This window comes from Oncorhynchus mykiss, unplaced genomic scaffold (genome assembly GCF_013265735.2).
Source record: "Oncorhynchus mykiss isolate Arlee unplaced genomic scaffold, USDA_OmykA_1.1 un_scaffold_740, whole genome shotgun sequence".
NCBI classification, from domain to species: domain Eukaryota; kingdom Metazoa; phylum Chordata; class Actinopteri; order Salmoniformes; family Salmonidae; genus Oncorhynchus; species Oncorhynchus mykiss.
Genome location: NW_023494187.1, coordinates 37,501 through 47,500, shown reverse-complemented (window position 1 = coordinate 47,500; position 10,000 = coordinate 37,501).

The following is a 10,000-nucleotide window of genomic DNA, read 5'->3' as shown; positions in this document are numbered from 1 at the left end:
GATTTAATGAGCCATTCGCAGTTTCACTGTACGGCCGTGTGTACTTAGACTTGCATGGCTTAATCTTTGAGACAAGCATATGCTACTGGCAGGATCAACCAGGTAGCCACTCACAACTTAGATGTTGTACCTGGTCGCACTAAGCAAAGAACAAACCAGGGACCGGTCCATCCGTCAGGGGAGGAGGCCCTGGCGCAATCCACCGTGCGCCCAGCGGGAGGCCCTGAACTGCCCATGCCGGAGCCACAGGTGCCTGGGCGCCGCTCGAGAGGTATCTTGTCTAGCGGGAGCGTCTATTCGGAACGCCATAACTGGGCAAAAAGGAACCACAACCTCGGTTGGGACAGACCACTTGGGTCAACCGGGTAGGTCCACGTTTAAGACAGGGTTGAGAATACGTGTTTCTGGCGCCGATGCGTTACGGGATGACCATCACCACATGCTTCGCAGCCATGAGTGAGCCATCCCCGCACCGGAACACCAATGTAGGGACCACTTGGTGAGACAGTACGGCTGGATCCGTACCGACGGTGCGCAGCTGGAGCGCGTATCGAAATCGGGGTAAACCGATTCCGAAAGGGGCTCCCTGATAGAGGCAAATCCACTTGGGTCGGGAGGGAACATCCATCAGAACACCAGCCCAAAGGCCGGCCGATAGAGGCCCTCCCAGGTGGAATACGAATGCAAATCAGTCAGAGGAAATCAAACTGGCGGAAAACAGGGTGAGACCATGGAGACGCATATCGTGAAACAAGTGTGGGACTGGACTGGAGAGATAGCCCTCACCAGGGCTAAACAACCACCAATCGGTCGCCGAAGGGACGGGCACCTTCATTGGACAAGAACCATGGTCATTGGATGAACCAAACCCACAAGGTGATAGCTGGGATAGAGCACCTGCCCAGGACAAGGCTCAATATACTCCCCACCACCAAGCTGGGCAACGTGGATCAAAAGTTAGGACACATCGGGCGCCGAAGGGTCTGGTCAAACCACTAAATCGGTCGCCGGCGGGAAATGTCAAGTACCATGGTTCTGAGGGTCTGACTTCCCTCAAAACTGTCCGTTACTCATTTTCTATCGGAATGAGCAGTTGACACCACCCCCGTCTCTCTAGGACATGGAAGTCCTGTTGCCAAAAACCAGGTTTCTGAAATCGCGCCGGTACCTGTCTGGTCGACCCGCCATGAGTGTGTAATCCAAACAGGCCAAATATCGATGAAGCCCTGAACCTCACAGGGCTTCTGTGCGCCCCACCATCGGGGGTCAAATTCAACAAAAACGTGATAAATCAAAAAGTACACATCCGATCTTGATGGGGTTTTTTTTTTGCACGAAAGTGCATAAATAGACGAGCATTTACATTCAATTAAAAACGTTTTTGTATAAAACATTTTAATAGGAAATCGTGTTTCAAGTTTTGGGAAAAAAGTGAATGTCACAGGATGCATAGGTCCTGTGGATGCGAATTTTTTTACATTATGTAATTGTTGCCCATCACGAGAGAGGGTATGAGACGAAATTTGGGACCTCTAGCCCTTCGGGAAGTATTTTAATCATTTTTTGAAAATTACAGAATTGGTCGAAAAAATGACAGAGTCCCACTTTTCACAGCCGTGCACCTGGTGATTGAAAACGTGCATCTGGTAACCCAAAAATGCGGTTTCAATGCGCTTGCCGGTGTTACAGATATACATGTCCGATAATGATGCACCCTACTACGGACCTTTTCAATGGGGGTCGGCCTGAATTATTTATGGAAGGTATGATTACTTTTTTTTCTCCGTGCAACTGGTGATGGAAAACGTGCACCTGGTCACCCAAAACACGGTTCTCTATGCGGTAGCGGGTTCCCGAGATTCATGTCCGATAATGATGCACCCTACTACGGACCTTTTCAATGGGGGCCGGTCCGAATTATTTATGGAAGGTATGATTTTTTTTTTCTCTCTCCGTGCAAACTGGTGATTGAAAACGTGCATCTGGTAACCCAAAACACGGTTCTCTATGCGGTTAGCGGTGTTCCAGATTCATGTCCGATTATGGCGCACCCTACTACGGACCTTTCAATGGGGGCCGGTCCGAATTATTTATGGAAGGTATGATTTTTTTTTTTTTTTTTCCCCTCTTTTTCTCTCTCTGCCGGGGCCGGCCTGGGTGCTTTATGGACGGTTTAAAACATGACTATGGATGCAAATGCTCATTTTCCTCCGTGCACCTGGTGATTGAAAACGTGCATCTGGTAACCCAAAAATTATAAAAGGGTTTTAAATACTTTTACCCGTCATTCTATTGATATAGCCCGCTAGGGGAGTGCCCCACTACGGCCCTCTCTCTGTCAGGGCCGTCCTTGGGTGCTTTTTACACACTTTAAGAAATCACGATGGATGCAGATTGCTATTAATCCTCCGTGCAACTGGTGATTGAAAACGTGCATCTGGTAACCCAAAATTTCAAATATGGTTCAAAATGAATTTAAAGGCACCCCTCTCATTGTTGCCCGCTATGGGAGCACCCCACTAAGGCCCTGTCTCGGTCGGGCCCGTCCTGAGTGCTTTATAGACACTTTAAGAAATCGCGATGGATGCAGATTGCTATTAATCCTCCGTGCAACTGGTGATTGAAAATGTGCAACTGGTGATTGAAAACGTGCACCTGGTCACCCAAAACACGGTTCTCTATGCGGTTAGCGGTGTTCCATCTATTCATGTCCGCTTATGGCGCACCCTACTACGGACCTTTAGCAATGGGGGCCGGCCCGAATATTTATGGAAGGTCTGATGATGATTTTTTTTTTTTTCACCATCTCTTTCTCTCTCTGCCGGGGCCGGCCAAGAGTGCTTTATGGACGGTTTAAAACATGACTATGGATGCAAATGCTCATTTCCTCCGTGCACCTGGTGATTGAAAACGTGCATCTGGTAACCAAAATTATAAAAGGGTTTTAAATACTTTTACCCGTCATTCTATTGATATAGCCCGCTAGGGGAGTGCCCCACTACGGCCCTCTCTCTGTCAGGGCCGTCCTTGGGTGCTTTTTACACACTTTAAGAAATCACGATGGATGCAGATTGCTATTAATCCTCCGTGCAACTGGTGATTGAAAACGTGCATCTGGTAACCCAAAATTTCAAATATGGTTCAAAATGAATTTAAAGGCACCCCTCTCATTGTTGCCCGCTATGGGAGCACCCCACTAAGGCCCTGTCTCGGTCGGGCCCGTCCTGAGTGCTTTATAGACACTTTAAGAAATCGCGATGGATGCAGATTGCTATTAATCCTCCGTGCAACTGGTGATTGAAAATGTGCAACTGGTGATTGAAAACGTGCACCTGGTCACCCAAAACACGGTTCTCTATGCGGTTAGCGGTGTTCCATCTATTCATGTCCGCTTATGGCGCACCCTACTACGGACCTTTAGCAATGGGGGCCGGCCCGAATTATTTATGGAAGGTCTGATGATGATTTTTTTTTTTTTCACCATCTCTTTCTCTCTCTGCCGGGGCCGGCCAAGAGTGCTTTATGGACGGTTTAAAACATGACTATGGATGCAAATGCTCATTTTCCTCCGTGCACCTGGTGATTGAAAACGTGCATCTGGTAACCCAAAAATTATAAAAGGGTTTTAAATACTTTTACCCGTCATTCTATTGATATAGCCCGCTAGGGGAGTGCCCCACTACGGCCCTCTCTCTGTCAGGGCCGTCCTTGGGTGCTTTTTACACACTTTAAGAAATCACGATGGATGCAGATTGCTATTAATCCTCCGTGCAACTGGTGATTGAAAACGTGCATCTGGTAACCCAAAATTTCAAATATGGTTCAAAATGAATTTAAAGGCACCCCTCTCATTGTTGCCCGCTATGGGAGCACCCCACTAAGGCCCTGTCTCGGTCGGGCCCGTCCTGAGTGCTTTATAGACACTTTAAGAAATCGCGATGGATGCAGATTGCTATTAATCCTCCGTGCAACTGGTGATTGAAAATGTGCAACTGGTGATTGAAAACGTGCACCTGGTCACCCAAACACGGTTCTCTATGCGGTTAGCGGTGTTCCATCTATTCATGTCCGCTTATGGCGCACCCTACTACGGACCTTTAGCAATGGGGGCCGGCCCGAATTATTTATGGAAGGTCTGATGATGATTTTTTTTTTTTTTCACCATCTCTTTCTCTCTCTGCCGGGGCCGGCCAAGAGTGCTTTATGGACGGTTTAAAACATGACTATGGATGCAAATGCTCATTTTCCTCCGTGCACCTGGTGATTGAAAACGTGCATCTGGTAACCCAAAAATTATAAAAGGGTTTTAAATACTTTTACCCGTCATTCTATTGATATAGCCCGCTAGGGGAGTGCCCCACTACGGCCCTCTCTCTGTCAGGGCCGTCCTTGGGTGCTTTTTACACACTTAAGAAATCACGATGGATGCAGATTGCTATTAATCCTCCGTGCAACTGGTGATTGAAAACGTGCATCTGGTAACCCAAAATTTCAAATATGGTTCAAATGAATTTAAAGGCACCCCTCTCATTGTTGCCCGCTATGGGAGCACCCCACTAAGGCCCTGTCTCGGTCGGGCCCGTCCTGAGTGCTTTATAGACACTTTAAGAAATCGCGATGGATGCAGATTGCTATTAATCCTCCGTGCAACTGGTGATTGAAAATGTGCAACTGGTGATTGAAAACGTGCACCTGGTCACCCAAAACACGGTTCTCTATGCGGTTAGCGGTGTTCCATCTATTCATGTCCGCTTATGGCGCACCCTACTACGGACCTTTAGCAATGGGGGCCGGCCCGAATTATTTATGGAAGGTCTGATGATGATTTTTTTTTTTTTTTCACCATCTCTTTCTCTCTCTGCCGGGGCCGGCCAAGAGTGCTTTATGGACGGTTTAAAACATGACTATGGATGCAAATGCTCATTTTCCTCCGTGCACCTGGTGATTGAAAACGTGCATCTGGTAACCCAAAAATTATAAAAGGGTTTTAAATACTTTTACCCGTCATTCTATTGATATAGCCCGCTAGGGGAGTGCCCCACTACGGCCCTCTCTCTGTCAGGGCCGTCCTTGGGTGCTTTTTACACACTTTAAGAAATCACGATGGATGCAGATTGCTATTAATCCTCCGTGCAACTGGTGATTGAAAACGTGCATCTGGTAACCCAAAATTTCAAATATGGTTCAAAATGAATTTAAAGGCACCCCTCTCATTGTTGCCCGCTATGGGAGCACCCCACTAAGGCCCTGTCTCGGTCGGGCCCGTCCTGAGTGCTTTATAGACACTTTAAGAAATCGCGATGGATGCAGATTGCTATTAATCCTCCGTGCAACTGGTGATTGAAAATGTGCAACTGGTGATTGAAAACGTGCACCTGGTCACCCAAAACACGGTTCTCTATGCGGTTAGCGGTGTTCCATCTATTCATGTCCGCTTATGGCGCACCCTACTACGGACCTTTAGCAATGGGGGCCGGCCCGAATTATTTATGGAAGGTCTGATGATGATTTTTTTTTTTTTTTTCACCATCTCTTTCTCTCTCTGCCGGGGCCGGCCAAGAGTGCTTTATGGACGGTTTAAAACATGACTATGGATGCAAATGCTCATTTTCCTCCGTGCACCTGGTGATTGAAAACGTGCATCTGGTAACCCAAAAATTATAAAAGGGTTTTAAATACTTTTACCCGTCATTCTATTGATATAGCCCGCTAGGGGAGTGCCCCACTACGGCCCTCTCTCTGTCAGGGCCGTCCTTGGGTGCTTTTTACACACTTTAAGAAATCACGATGGATGCAGATTGCTATTAATCCTCCGTGCAACTGGTGATTGAAAACGTGCATCTGGTAACCCAAAATTTCAAATATGGTTCAAAATGAATTTAAAGGCACCCCTCTCATTGTTGCCCGCTATGGGAGCACCCCACTAAGGCCCTGTCTCGGTCGGGCCCGTCCTGAGTGCTTTATAGACACTTTAAGAAATCGCGATGGATGCAGATTGCTATTAATCCTCCGTGCAAACTGGTGATTGAAAATGTGCAACTGGTGATTGAAAACGTGCACCTGGTCACCCAAACCACGGTTCTCTATGCGGTTAGCGGTGTTCCATCTATTCATGTCCGCTTATGGCGCACCCTACTACGGACCTTTAGCAATGGGGGCCGGCCCGAATTATTTATGGAAGGTCTGATGATGATTTTTTTTTTTTTTTTTCACCATCTCTTTCTCTCTCTGCCGGGGCCGGCCAAGAGTGCTTTATGGACGGTTTTAAACATGACTATGGATGCAAATGCTCATTTTCCTCCGTGCACCTGGTGATTGAAACGTGCATCTGGTAACCCAAAATTATAAAAGGGTTTTAAATACTTTTACCCGTCATTCTATTGATATAGCCCGCTAGGGGAGTGCCCCACTACGGCCCTCTCTCTGTCAGGGCCGTCCTTGGGTGCTTTTTACACACTTTAAGAAATCACGATGGATGCAGATTGCTATTAATCCTCCGTGCAACTGGTGATTGAAAACGTGCATCTGGTAACCCAAAATTTCAAATATGGTTCAAAATGAATTTAAAGGCACCCCTCTCATTGTTGCCCGCTATGGGAGCACCCCACTAAGGCCCTGTCTCGGTCGGGCCCGTCCTGAGTGCTTTATAGACACTTTAAGAAATCGCGATGGATGCAGATTGCTATTAATCCTCCGTGCAACTGGTGATTGAAAATGTGCAACTGGTGATTGAAAACGTGCACCTGGTCACCCAAAACACGGTTCTCTATGCGGTTAGCGGTGTTCCATCTATTCATGTCCGCTTATGGCGCACCCTACTACGGACCTTTAGCAATGGGGGCCGGCCCGAATTATTTATGGAAGGTCTGATGATGATTTTTTTTTTTTTTTTCACCATCTCTTTCTCTCTCTGCCGGGGCCGGCCAAGAGTGCTTTATGGACGGTTTAAAACATGACTATGGATGCAAATGCTCATTTTCCTCCGTGCACCTGGTGATTGAAAACGTGCATCTGGTAACCCAAAAATTATAAAAGGGTTTTAAATACTTTTACCCGTCATTCTATTGATATAGCCCGCTAGGGGAGTGCCCCACTACGGCCCTCTCTCTGTCAGGGCCGTCCTTGGGTGCTTTTTTACACACTTTAAGAAATCACGATGGATGCAGATTGCTATTAATCCTCCGTGCAACTGGTGATTGAAAACGTGCATCTGGTAACCCAAAATTTCAAATATGGTTCAAAATGAATTTAAGGCACCCCTCTCATTGTTGCCCGCTATGGGAGCACCCCACTAAGGCCTGTCTCGGTCGGGCCCGTCCTGAGTGCTTTATAGACACTTTAAGAAATCGCGATGGATGCAGATTGCTATTAATCCTCCGTGCAACTGGTGATTGAAATGTGCAACTGGTGATGAAAACGTGCACCTGGTCACCCAAAACACGGTTCTCTATGCGGTTAGCGGTGTTCCATCTATTCATGTCCGCTTATGGCGCACCCTACTACGGACCTTTAGCAATGGGGGCCGGCCCGAATTATTATGGAAGGTCTGATGATGATTTTTTTTTTTTTTTCACCATCTCTTTCTCTCTCTGCGGGGCCGGCCAAGAGTGCTTTATGGACGGTTTAAAACATGACTATGGATGCAAATGCTCATTTTCCTCCGTGCACCTGGTGATTGAAAACGTGCATCTGGTAACCCAAAAATTATAAAAGGGTTTTAAATACTTTTACCCGTCATTCTATTGATATAGCCCGCTAGGGGAGTGCCCCACTACGGCCCTCTCTCTGTCAGGGCCGTCCTTGGGTGCTTTTTACACACTTTAAGAAATCACGATGGATGCAGATTGCTATTAATCCTCCGTGCAACTGGTGATTGAAAACGTGCATCTGGTAACCCAAATTTCAAATATGGTTCAAAATGAATTTAAAGGCACCCCTCTCATTGTTGCCCGCTATGGGAGCACCCCACTAAGGCCCTGTCTCGGTCGGGCCCGTCCTGAGTGCTTTATAGACACTTTAAGAAATCGCGATGGATGCAGATTGCTATTAATCCTCCGTGCAACTGGTGATTGAAAATGTGCAACTGGTGATTGAAAACGTGCACCTGGTCACCCAAAACACGGTTCTCTATGCGGTTAGCGGTGTTCCATCTATTCATGTCCGCTTATGGCGCACCCTACTACGGACCTTTAGCAATGGGGGCCGGCCCGAATTATTTATGGAAGGTCTGATGATGATTTTTTTTTTTTTTTCACCATCTCTTTCTCTCTCTGCCGGGGCGGCCAAGAGTGCTTTATGGACGGTTTAAAACATGACTATGGATGCAAATGCTCATTTTCCTCCGTGCACCTGGTGATTGAAAACGTGCATCTGGTAACCCAAAAATTATAAAAGGGTTTTAAATACTTTTACCCGTCATTCTATTGATATAGCCCGCTAGGGGAGTGCCCCACTACGGCCCTCTCTCTGTCAGGGCCGTCCTTGGGTGCTTTTTACACACTTTAAGAAATCACGATGGATGCAGATTGCTATTAATCCTCCGTGCAACTGGTGATTGAAACGTGCATCTGGTAACCCAAAAATTATAAAACGGTTTTTAAATACTTTTACGGTCATTCTATTGATATAGCCCGCTATGGGAGCACCCCACTAAGGCCCTGTCTCGGTCGGGGCCGTCCTTCAGTGCTTTATATACAGTTTCATATATTACGATGGATGCAGATTGTGATTGTTTTTCCAAAAGACCCGTGTGCATCTGGTAACCCAAAAATTATAAAACTGTTTTAAATCATTTTACCGGTCATTCTATTGATATAGCCCGCTAGGGGAGTACCCTACTACGGCCCTCTCTCGGTCAGGCCCGTCCTTAGGTGCTTTATATACAGTTTAAGATATTACGATGGATGCAGATTGTGATTGTTTTCCAAAAGACCCGTGTGCATCTGGTAACCCAAAAATTAAAATATGGTTCAAAACCCGGGTAACACCACTCTATTTACGGACATGACAGTAGAGCTTACCCCCTGGAGCTATTGACCTCCAGGCTTGTAGGCCCTTACTCACCACCCGGGTATCACCCCTCTATTTCGGGGATGATACCAGCAGGGGACCCCCCCCACCTCCACAACCTCGCATACCAGGTGAACCAGGGCACCCACACTTAAGCACCCCTCCTCGGACATTAAAGCAGATAACCGCGCTGTTATGAACCGCGTGCACCTGGTCACCCAAATGGAACTTGTGCACCTGGTCACCCAAAAGGACCGGCGTGCACCTGGTCACCCAAAGGCCGGCGTGCACCTGGTCACCCAAAAGGACCATGTGCACCTGGTCACCCAAAGGCCGGCGTGCACCTGGTCACCCAAAAGGACCGTGTGCACCTGGTCACCAAAGGCCGGCGTGCACCTGGTCACCCAAAGGACCATGTGCACCTGGTCACCCAAAAGGACCATGTGCACCTGGTCACCCAAAGGCCGGCGTGCACCTGGTCACCCAAAAGGACCATGTGCACCTGGTCACCCAAAGGCCGGCGTGCACCTGGTCACCCAAAGGACCATGTGCACCTGGTCACCCAAAGGACCATGTGCACCTGGTCACCCAAAGGCCGGCGTGCACCTGGTCACCCAAAGGACCATGTGCACCTGGTCACCCAAAGGCGGCGTGCACCTGGTCACCCAAAGGACCATGTGCACCTGGTCACCCAAAGGCCGGCGTGCCACCCTGGTCACCCAAAGGACCATGTGCACCTGGTCACCAAAAGGACCATGTGCACCTGGTCACCCAAAGGCCGGCGTGCACCTGGTCACCCAAAGGACCATGTGCACCTGGTCACCCAAAGGCCGGCGTGCACCTGGTCACCCAAAGGACCATGTGCACCTGGTCACCCAAAGGCCGGCGTTGCACCTGGTCACCCAAAGGACCATGTGCACCTGGTCACCCAAAAGGACCATGTGCACCTGGTCACCCAAAGGCCGGCGTGCACCTGGTCACCCAAAGGACC